Source organism: Gasterosteus aculeatus, chromosome 15 (genome assembly GCF_964276395.1).
Source record: "Gasterosteus aculeatus chromosome 15, fGasAcu3.hap1.1, whole genome shotgun sequence".
Classification (NCBI taxonomy): Eukaryota; Metazoa; Chordata; class Actinopteri; order Perciformes; family Gasterosteidae; genus Gasterosteus; species Gasterosteus aculeatus.
In genome coordinates, this window is record NC_135703.1 from 7,289,278 (window position 1) to 7,298,869 (window position 9,592).

A 9,592-nucleotide genomic window follows, 5' to 3' on the forward strand; every position below is an offset into this window, starting at 1 on the left:
CAGCGAGACCGCTACAGCCACTCTTCCAGAGCGGCCAGTACGTGAGAGAATATTACCACCTGATTCAAACAACAGGTCGACATTTAAAAGACAGATCGCTGGCTGTAACACGGAGTGACTTTGGTCACGGTTACTCGCTGTTCTGTTTTAATCTGGAGCCTGACGACGGGCAGTCGGGGAACGTGTCACTAATCAAGACGGGGAATGTGCGCCTGGAGGTCCGCTTCAGAACGGCCCTTCCTCGTACCATAAATATCATATGTTATTCTGTTTTTGACTCCGTTATCGAGATATCAAACCAACGACAAGTCTTGGTGGATAACTTTTAAACACCATGAACACCATAGAGTTGACGAGTATTGTTCGAAAACGGGTTGTTAGGGGGGTCGATTTTATGGGCGTGTTAGCGTGTGACCAGCTGCCTATGAAGGCTTTGCGCAAGTATCCGGTGATGACTATTGTAAATACGCACCCGTCCAGCAGCCCCGGAGAGCATTGGTTGGCGATTTATATCACAAAATACAAGCATGGCTTTTTCTTTGACAGTTTTGGAAACCCTCCTGATTATGAACAGTTTCCAAAAGAAATAGTTAATTTTCTCAATTATAACTGTACGACTATGTCTTATTCTAGGAAACAGGTTCAAAATAATTTTACTACAACCTGTGGCCAACATTGTGTGTTTTTTCTATGTTATATACAAAAAGGCTGGTCTTATTCACGAGTTTTAACTTTGTACGGACCTAATCTAGTCAATAATGATGCGATGGTCTGTCGTTTTGTTAACAAAATCCAACCCTCAGGGTGTTGTGAGGATGCTTTTACGTGTGTACAATGTGTGATCTAATGATAAACTATCCTGTGACGTTTTATGAATAAAATATATAAAGACAACTTTCAGCAGTGAACACCAATTTTATTTTCCATCCACAAAGAACAGACTAACAGATAATACAAAAGCATTACAAACACTTGTGTAAAGTTAAAAACAAAATAATAATAATACAAAATAAAATAAAAATAATATGCATCCAGTACAAGCTTAAAAATAAAAAAGACATGTGTCACACAGTAATAGCCAAACAAATCTTAAAAATCTTCCCACGAATCATCACTCCTAAAAAATTTGGTCTTTAGGGATTTAGGTGTCTTAAAGGGGGTGCTGTCTATAGATCGGCTGGTCCTAGTTTTTGTTTTGAATGACCCCGAAACATTAAAACCCCCGTCATAAACTGCATCACCACCCTTATATTCAGCAATAGACCTCCTAACCTGCGTGTTGGGGATAGCGGATAGGGGGATATTTAAATCAGCTAGCGTTTTTAAAAATATCTTCCAACCGATAGGTCTAGATTCGTCTAAAACATTATACGAGGACGTGACACTTTTCACCAGATCATACAGATGGGTGCCTTTGATCGTTTGATTGTTGACAACGATCTCCCCTCGGTCTGTCCAGGATATGTCGTTTTTTGCGTGGTTCAAAGCATCCAAAATATATTCGGCATGTTTTTTACTTTTTTTAGGTATGTGCCTGATCACATTGCCTAAAATCACATCTTTTCCTGGTACGTCATCTGCTGAAACGACAGGATTTGAGCCCGTGTCACTTTCACCGGAGGGTAGTGGTAAAGGCAACGCCCCCTTCTCACGCTCTCCCTGTCTCACCACAGCCAAGTATCTTTGTAAAATAACGGAATATTTTTTGGCTTTTTCGTACATGTCTGTATCAGGTTGATTCAACACGTCAATCATAGCTCTATCAAGCTCATTTTGCACCGCCTGTCTTATAGACTCTCGTTGATCCTGCTGCTTATAATGAGGCTGCTGCTTTACCAGGCCAAGCTGATGCTGGGGGACCAGAAACATTTTTTGGGTGTGCTCCATTTTTAGCCCCTCCTATTGACAAGACTAATTATAAACGGAATAGCAGCCCCTAATAACGGTAATAAAAAGCCCCCCGACTGGTTGAGGGTCTTTTTCTTCTTGGTCCGTTTAACTTTTTTATCCGCCACCAGCCGGATAATCTTCTTCTTCTTCTTTAAGAGGGCGAATTGTTTGTCGGTCAAAGGAATGTTACCTCTCAATACATTGAGTGCGATCTCACACAGAGAGTCGATAAAATCCGTGCTGGCGTTATTAACAATGACACGTCGCACACGAGGCGTAGATTTATATATCAACTCCAACAATGACAAATTCCTCTGCATGCGTGATGACATTTTAGCGTTATTAACGCCTGTTTGTTTTTTTGGGGATATACACAACCTGTTGGTCCGATAGCAAAGCCGTTCTGAGTCTTAAATGTTCGGGGGTCAACGCTTTATAATCTATGAGAAGATAGCCATATGATTGTTGGGTCGCATCGTTAAAGGCCTCTAAAAAATATTTAGTATTACCCGGAAACATCTGTCTGGCCAGTAGTGTGATTTGATATTTATCCCTAGGGTTTTTAAACAGAATGAGATAGTTGGTGTTTAAACTAATAGTGCGACTAGATTTACCCTGAATAAATAAATTTTGTACTAAATATATACAGCTGAGATTTCTATGATGTACATATTTGGTAAAAACATTTTGAACTTCTATATTATTCCCGGCATCATTCATTAAATCGTCTATAATGAGTAGATTGTTTTTGGCAGGAGGTAGTAAAACATCATCGCACAGAGACTCTGGTAAGCCCTCTACAAAGTTAATGTCTCTGGTTTTAAGCAGTTGATCATATAAAGGCTGCCAGCATGAATAAATGTAGACGACATTGTCAATACGATGTGAAATAACCCTCTCAGCATTTGCAATAATATCCTTGACAAAAAAAGTCTTTCCACAGTTTGAAGGCCCACTCACTACCAAACTAAAGGGGTGTTGTAGTCGTGCATCAAATCCCTGATCGCTGTTAGTATCCATAAGGAAGGGTCGTATAGTCAGACAACACCCTCCGCTTATTGTACACCACTCTGACTTGCTTAAAAACTGTCTCGTTTTTAAGATGGAACTTCTTTTTATCACGCCTGATAGTTTCAGACACTGTGGTCAAAGTGTGTGTGTTGTGATTGGTTACATAAGCCTGTACGAGGCCAATCAGTGACTGGGGGGTGACGACGGATGCGTTTCTAGCGTTTAATGTGACGCCTTTACATTTGACAGCTGTTTTACCCTGTACCGTGTTATAGGCATAGCATTTGGGTCCTCCTGATACAAACTCTGTGATGTAGTCTTCACTAGGCAGCCCGCATATGTCTCCGCTGTTTAACTCATCAGTCAGGTCACCAAGATATGCCCCCAGGGGCGGCACCCAGTCGCTCCCTCTCGATGTAAAGACAATGCTGTCTGTGTCACAGTACAAGACCCTCTCCTGCAGTTTGTCTAACAAGTCGTAGAGCATCAATCTGGCATGGGCAGTTGTCAGGGCTCCTATAAAGACGTTTACGTCTTTTATACGGGAACCGCGGGCGTCTGCATGTCGCCACTGTACCAAAGCCACGTCATCTGAGATAAAACAGAATTGTCGCACATCAAAGTGGTCACTAAACATCAATTGTGTGAACCGAGCCGGATCTGTGATCAGCTCGCATGCAGGCATATTATTGCGCATACTAAAACGGCCCCACAAAGAGTTTAGGAGGAGTTTGTTGCAGCTTCTCATGGCTTTGTTGACCCTGATTTTGTCAGGGTTTAATTGAATGCCTTCCTTTTCAAAATAGTCTTTGACATATTTCTCCTTGTCGTCGGGGGTTTTAACATGGCCAGGGTAGCCTGACGCTTCCTGTTTACACTTCATGAATGTCTTCACATACCCGCTGAACAATGTGTCTGTTTTGTTGGGGAAATGCCAAACTTCATCAATGGACACAAGCCTGTATCCCTTTTCCACAGCCTTCTGCAGTTCAATTGACACCCAGACCCCCTCCAGCAGTCTGTCTCTGTCTCCGTGAGTGCACTCGCCACTCTGATTCAAATCCTCAGCACATTTGCCACACAATGGGAACATGAGTTTGTCATGACATCTGTATGGTAGGACCGGGTGAAACAGCCCTCTGGGCGGTAGCACTGTGCACTTTATGAGTCCAAAATACTTGTCAATAGACTCAAAATCCTTCAGGATAACCTGAGGATGTCCAACTGGATACTGCTTTTTAGCCTGAACCGTCGGATAAAGACTGGTGAAGTCGTAGTACCTGATTTTTTCATCAGCACCGATCTTGTGGTACAGCTTCATAGCGTTTGTACGTCCCCCAAAGAGGGCCTTTCTAGGCTCTAGACGCTCACGCTTTTTGTAAGTAACCATAAAAGCCTGTACAGCCCCGCTCATCCGTTTTAACGACGACCACTCACACTCCCACATCACTACAACTCGCAGCCCGTGTTGTTTTTGTAGAGAATATATTTTGTCCATGAACACCCTGTATTGTCTACCGTAGGTGATTTTTGTAACAGGGTTCATGTCGCTCTGGACGTGGCATTTGACACATCCGTGGAAAAAACATCCCGCAAATTCATAGCAAGTGTTTGTTACAGAGTTATAGCCATCCACATAGAACGGCTCAAAAAGCTGTTCACCGTGATTGAGAGCATGTTTAATCTCAATATTCTCTGTGAGGGCCACATATTCAAGCCATTGCATCGATACATCAGAATATGTCTTATTCTGAGCAGTGTATGCCCCCTCAAACGTTAGAGCAACTGTGTCCTTTGGGAGAAACAGGGTTTTGAACACCCCCATGCAGCTCGATGCTAGGGTGGTAAATGAGAAGGGGTCAAGTTCCGTGCACTCTATGAATGTCTCACGATAGATGCTGCAGGCTTTTCGCAACACTTCTACATCGTTAACACAGTAGCGTCCGATTTCTTTTTGGAAGTCAAATGTTCCTCCTGAAACGGTATTATACCATTCCATGAATCTCGCTTTATCGCTATCACTCATATCGTCAAAGCCGTAGTAGGACGGATCAGGATATTTACCGACATAATACTCATGCTCCCGGGTGTTGAACTTGTGGGGAAAATAGCCTTTCTCGACATCACTGAACCCTAGGGCAGCGGGGGTTTTTGACAATCGCATGGGAAGGAAACTGAATGAGTCAATCCATCTCTGCCGGTATGACCTGTCATACATCAGTATCACCCGACTCCCTCTCATGGTGACTTGCGGAGTGATCTTTTGTTTGACAAAATATTCCAACAGAATATAGTTGTCAAAGCCGGATGCGTTGTGGGCGATAAACGTGTAGCCTTTGTATCTAGGTCTTCTGTAATACTTCACAAAGGTGTCCACACAATTCAAAGTACTGAAACAAAACTTTTTTCCCTCTAAATCCATAGCACATACATAATTTGCCTCGTGTTTTCCGTTATGAAACCTTGTCTCAAAGTCAAATAATATGTAGGTTGTTTGCGGCTCTTTCTTTTCAAGAGGCTGAATAAAACACTCATGTTTATCATTGCTCTCCAACTGTTGCTCACCACAGTGGACGCAGACTTTTGGCGCGCATTTGTGCGCTTTTTGTCCTGCTTTGTATGTTTTTCCACATGCCTCACAGTATTTCATAGCATCACAGGGGATGAGGGCATGGACGCTTTCTGGCCGCTTGTGCTGATCAAAACAATATTTCGACTTACATATGCGTTTACAATCACCGCATTTCTGTGTTTTACCCAGCTGTGTACGACACTCTAATGTAAAACACACATTACACAGCTGTTCACAGCTGTGGTATAATCGATGTTCATAGGCTTGGTAGCAATACTGACATACTTGTTTTGCCCCAAAAAAGCCTTGCTGGTTTTCAATCAGGTGATAATGGTCATTGTGTAGATATAACCAGACTGTCCGGGGATGAGGCGCATCGTGGGTTTGGAAACACTGAAGTCGTTTACGACCTGCTGCTGCATGGTGGAAGATTATGATTTTCACACCCAGATGTCTTTCGAAAGCATCTACATCGGAGAATGAGACCTTGTGCATTGGTCCAAAACCCAACGATCTATGTAGTTGAGTTGCAAATCTCACTTTATCTTGCAGGGACATGTCTGGATGATTAAAATGTGCTAAACAGAGCGAAAAGCACAGGTTATTATCAGTATTGTCAGGGGTGTGCAGAAACCGACCCTTCTTTGATAATATCACATCATATGGGACATTTGCTAATTTTAGATAACCCCCACCGTTTCTGTTTTTAGCTACGGTGATCACTAATTCCAATTCATCATCCGTTATAGTCTCATCATTGCTCTGTATCACTTGTGCAATTTGCTCCATAAACAAGTCAGAGTTGTACGACTCGTTTACGCGTAGAACAGCTTGTATGTCACTAGCCAATGAAGGTCCCCGTAACAAAACGTTCAGCACACTACCAGCCGGAGAGGCCTCTACAGCTCTATCAATTACACCCGCCACTATTTCTCTGACCATGTAGGGGATTTGCTCGAGGTCAGTAAGATCCACGTTTCTGAAATCAACCCCTTGTCTAAGCTCAAATGCATTGAATGAAGGCATCTCTCTCATGGTGACTGTCCTTCCCTCTATGCCTGAGGAGGTCTCACCCCCCCTCATTATCTCCCCTCCTCCTGTTAGTGTATCATCATGCCCCCCTTCTGTTCGGGCCTGCTCCCATGACCCTCCCTCATGACCCTCAGCAGGCCCCCCAACACCCTGTTCATGCTCCACATCTCCATTTGCCCCCATCTGATTCAGCCGGTCGTCACATATTTCTGCCAACACACACCCCCCAGCCCCTGCATCATTGTCTGTGTACACAAGTGGGCCGTCTGCATGATCCAACACGTGGCTATTTGCGCCTGTGGTATTAAACCCTGGGTCTAGGACACTGACCAAGTCTGCATAGCCGCTATCTAGATACGATGAATGTTGTTCCGTATAATGAATTCTGTCAACATCATGAAAAGCTTCGGCAGGGTATGCAGCAGCAGCAGCAGCAGCAGCATCAACGCGCGATCTCTCCACCAGTGCACGTAGGCTTTTAAGCTGTTTCTCTGTATTCTGTAACAGGACCCTATACCCATCATCATTATTATTATGGTTATCCCCTGATCGATGTATATCACCCGTGCCCCTCTTCAAAACTTTTCTGGGGGGAGGCATACTACACGTCTGTATTGTTTATTTAGACACCACCCCTTATAGACACCATGCCTAGTAGATCACCTTGGATAAAATTTATTTGTAAGTAGAGCTATGATAGCTTCACTGGATGCATTCTGAGCTATCAGGTATTGTTTTATGGAACAGCCGTTGGCGTCCTGTGTTTGTCTAGCCTCCTCTTGTTTCTTACATAGATCGGTTACTATCTCTTTTAATGCGGTGTTGGAACGCCGCAGTTCACTGATTTCATTTATCAACTCTACATATAAGGGGTTAGCTGTGTCCCTCGGGTGCACAATCACCACCGTGGGTTCTGTGGGTATACCTGCTCTGTTTTGTTGAAATGGGGTTACACACTCTGCCGATGTTGCTCCTATTGTAGTACTCTCTTCTTCATAGTCACAGACCGCCTGCAGCATTTCCTCGTCAGTCAAACATTCTGGATAGTACCATGTGTCCTTTGTTGGTGTAGACCGGTCAATCTGCACCCTGCTGTACAAGCATACATGGTCAAAACATGTTATAAAACAAATGTCTATATATATATATATATATATATATATATATATATATATATATATATATATGGATGATGTCACATACCTTGTAGAAGGTCTCTCAGACTGGACACCCGTATGTACTTTTTTTTTTTTCACTGGGGGAGCATAGAATTATAAAATCATTTGAATGATTCGTCAAATAATAAATATATAGAAAGCTTATATCATACTGTCATTTTCCCTACCTGTGCCAGCTCCCTGGTTGGGGCACGTAGTCGTTGTTGGTAGACAACTGAGTGCAGCAATCTCCTTTTCCAGTTTTTCAAGACTCCCATGTATAGGATGCGCGCTGTCATCTATTTCTAAAAGGTATAAATACCTATTAAAAAAATATATATAAATATATAAAAACAAATATGAATCACTCGACATAGTACAATCTTTAAAGCTTTCTATTTTTAATTTTTTTAATTTATACCAATGTATGTGTGTGTGTGTATGTGTGTGTGTATGTATATATATATATATATATATATATATATATATATATATATATATATATATATTTGACAATGAAATAAGTACTTACCACATATCTGGTCCATTGCTCCCCCCTTGTAGTACATCTGGCTCTCACTGGAAATGTCTTAAATGTGAGGATGCACCAGTCTGCCAGGGTGTCAAGAAGGGAACCGTGGCTGTATCTATATAGGAGACCCATACCCCCCGAATGCAACATCATTACCAACTAAGGACCCTGTTTTTTCACACGCCAGGGTCTCAGTGGGGGTGAGGGTTCATATGTTGCTTAAAACTAAACAAACTGCTCACTGTTTACCACATAAGGACTCTGTTTTTCTCCATCCCTGTGGGGCTCTCAAGCTATTTAGGGTTTAGCACCGTTTGGGTGCTGCGTACATTATGCGACCCTAAGTCGACACGCTTGTTCCTCGTTAAAACTGTATGTTTTGCTGAGGGGTTTTTCCTCTGTTAGGTTACAATGTGTGTCCTGTTGGCTAAGAAGAAGATAGCCCCCTAGTTCATGCATTAAGCTGTTATTTTTGAATCTGAACAGAAGCACCAGTGTCTCACTGGTTTGTGGTGGGACCTCTCATACAATTGAAGAGAAGCAAAAGAAGACGTTTGGGGGTTGGCCCCCGGCTTGTGTACTGTGTCACATAATGCTACACTAAGTCGGCATATGTGCTCCTCGTTAAACCTTAAGATGTATGTTTTGCTGAGGGCTTTCCTCTGTTAGGTTACAAATTGTGTTCTATTGGCTAAGAAGATAGCCCCCTAGTTCATGCATTAAGCTGATATTGGTGAATCTGCACAGAAGAACCAATGTCTCACTGGTTTGTGGCGGGGCCTCTCATACCTTTGAATAGAAGAAGAAGAAGACGCCACTGGGACCACACTGGGATAGGCCTCTGCTGTTTCACTAAGAATCCTGGAGCGTGAACCATTCCAAAAGGAAAGTTCGATCGAGGCGCCAAATAACACATCTATATATATGATGAAACCCCTCCTACAGTCCCGTGTTTCCGGTCAAAACTAACGCCCATCGCATAAAACACCCACTGATATGGCAAATTTCCAATCAAAACCAAGCACATCATCGTCAAAAATGGTTTACGTATCCATTCGTAAAATGACGCATTTCCGGGGCATGACTTCAAAATGGCGGCGGTCACATGCCCACCCCACACCCCTCCTACCCCCCAAAAGTTCAATGACGCATTTTTCCGGTCAAAATGGCGGCGGTCACATGCCCACCCCCCCCCACCCCTCCTACCCCCCAAAAGTTCCCTCTTGCACGCCCTCTGGCATGTGACTGAGGTCAAAGGTCACATGCACGCGCAAAAGTAGAGGCTATATACTACTAATGACATACGATTGTTAAAATATGTTCAACATTTAAAGTGCTCAAATGAAATTTGAAACCGGTTTTGTTGGGAAGAAAAAATGTAAAAGATAAGCAGAATCC

The 9,592-nt window shown here is 42.9% G+C and overlaps 1 long non-coding RNA gene across 2 annotated transcripts; it reads right to left on the bottom strand.

The window, feature by feature from the left end:
- Nucleotides 1-4,651: 4,651 nt before the first annotated feature.
- Nucleotides 4,652-9,354, bottom strand: LOC144388439 (uncharacterized). Of its 2 annotated transcripts, none has more exons than XR_013452826.1 (4): nucleotides 8,195-9,354; nucleotides 7,851-7,967; nucleotides 7,709-7,760; nucleotides 4,652-7,597 (listed from the first exon to the last, which is right to left on the bottom strand). It is a non-coding gene; the product is annotated as an uncharacterized LOC144388439 (long non-coding RNA). The 2 variants fall into 2 exon arrangements; XR_013452827.1 differs by having other exon boundaries at nucleotides 7,851-7,984.
- Between the last annotated feature and the right edge of the window lie 238 nt (nucleotides 9,355-9,592).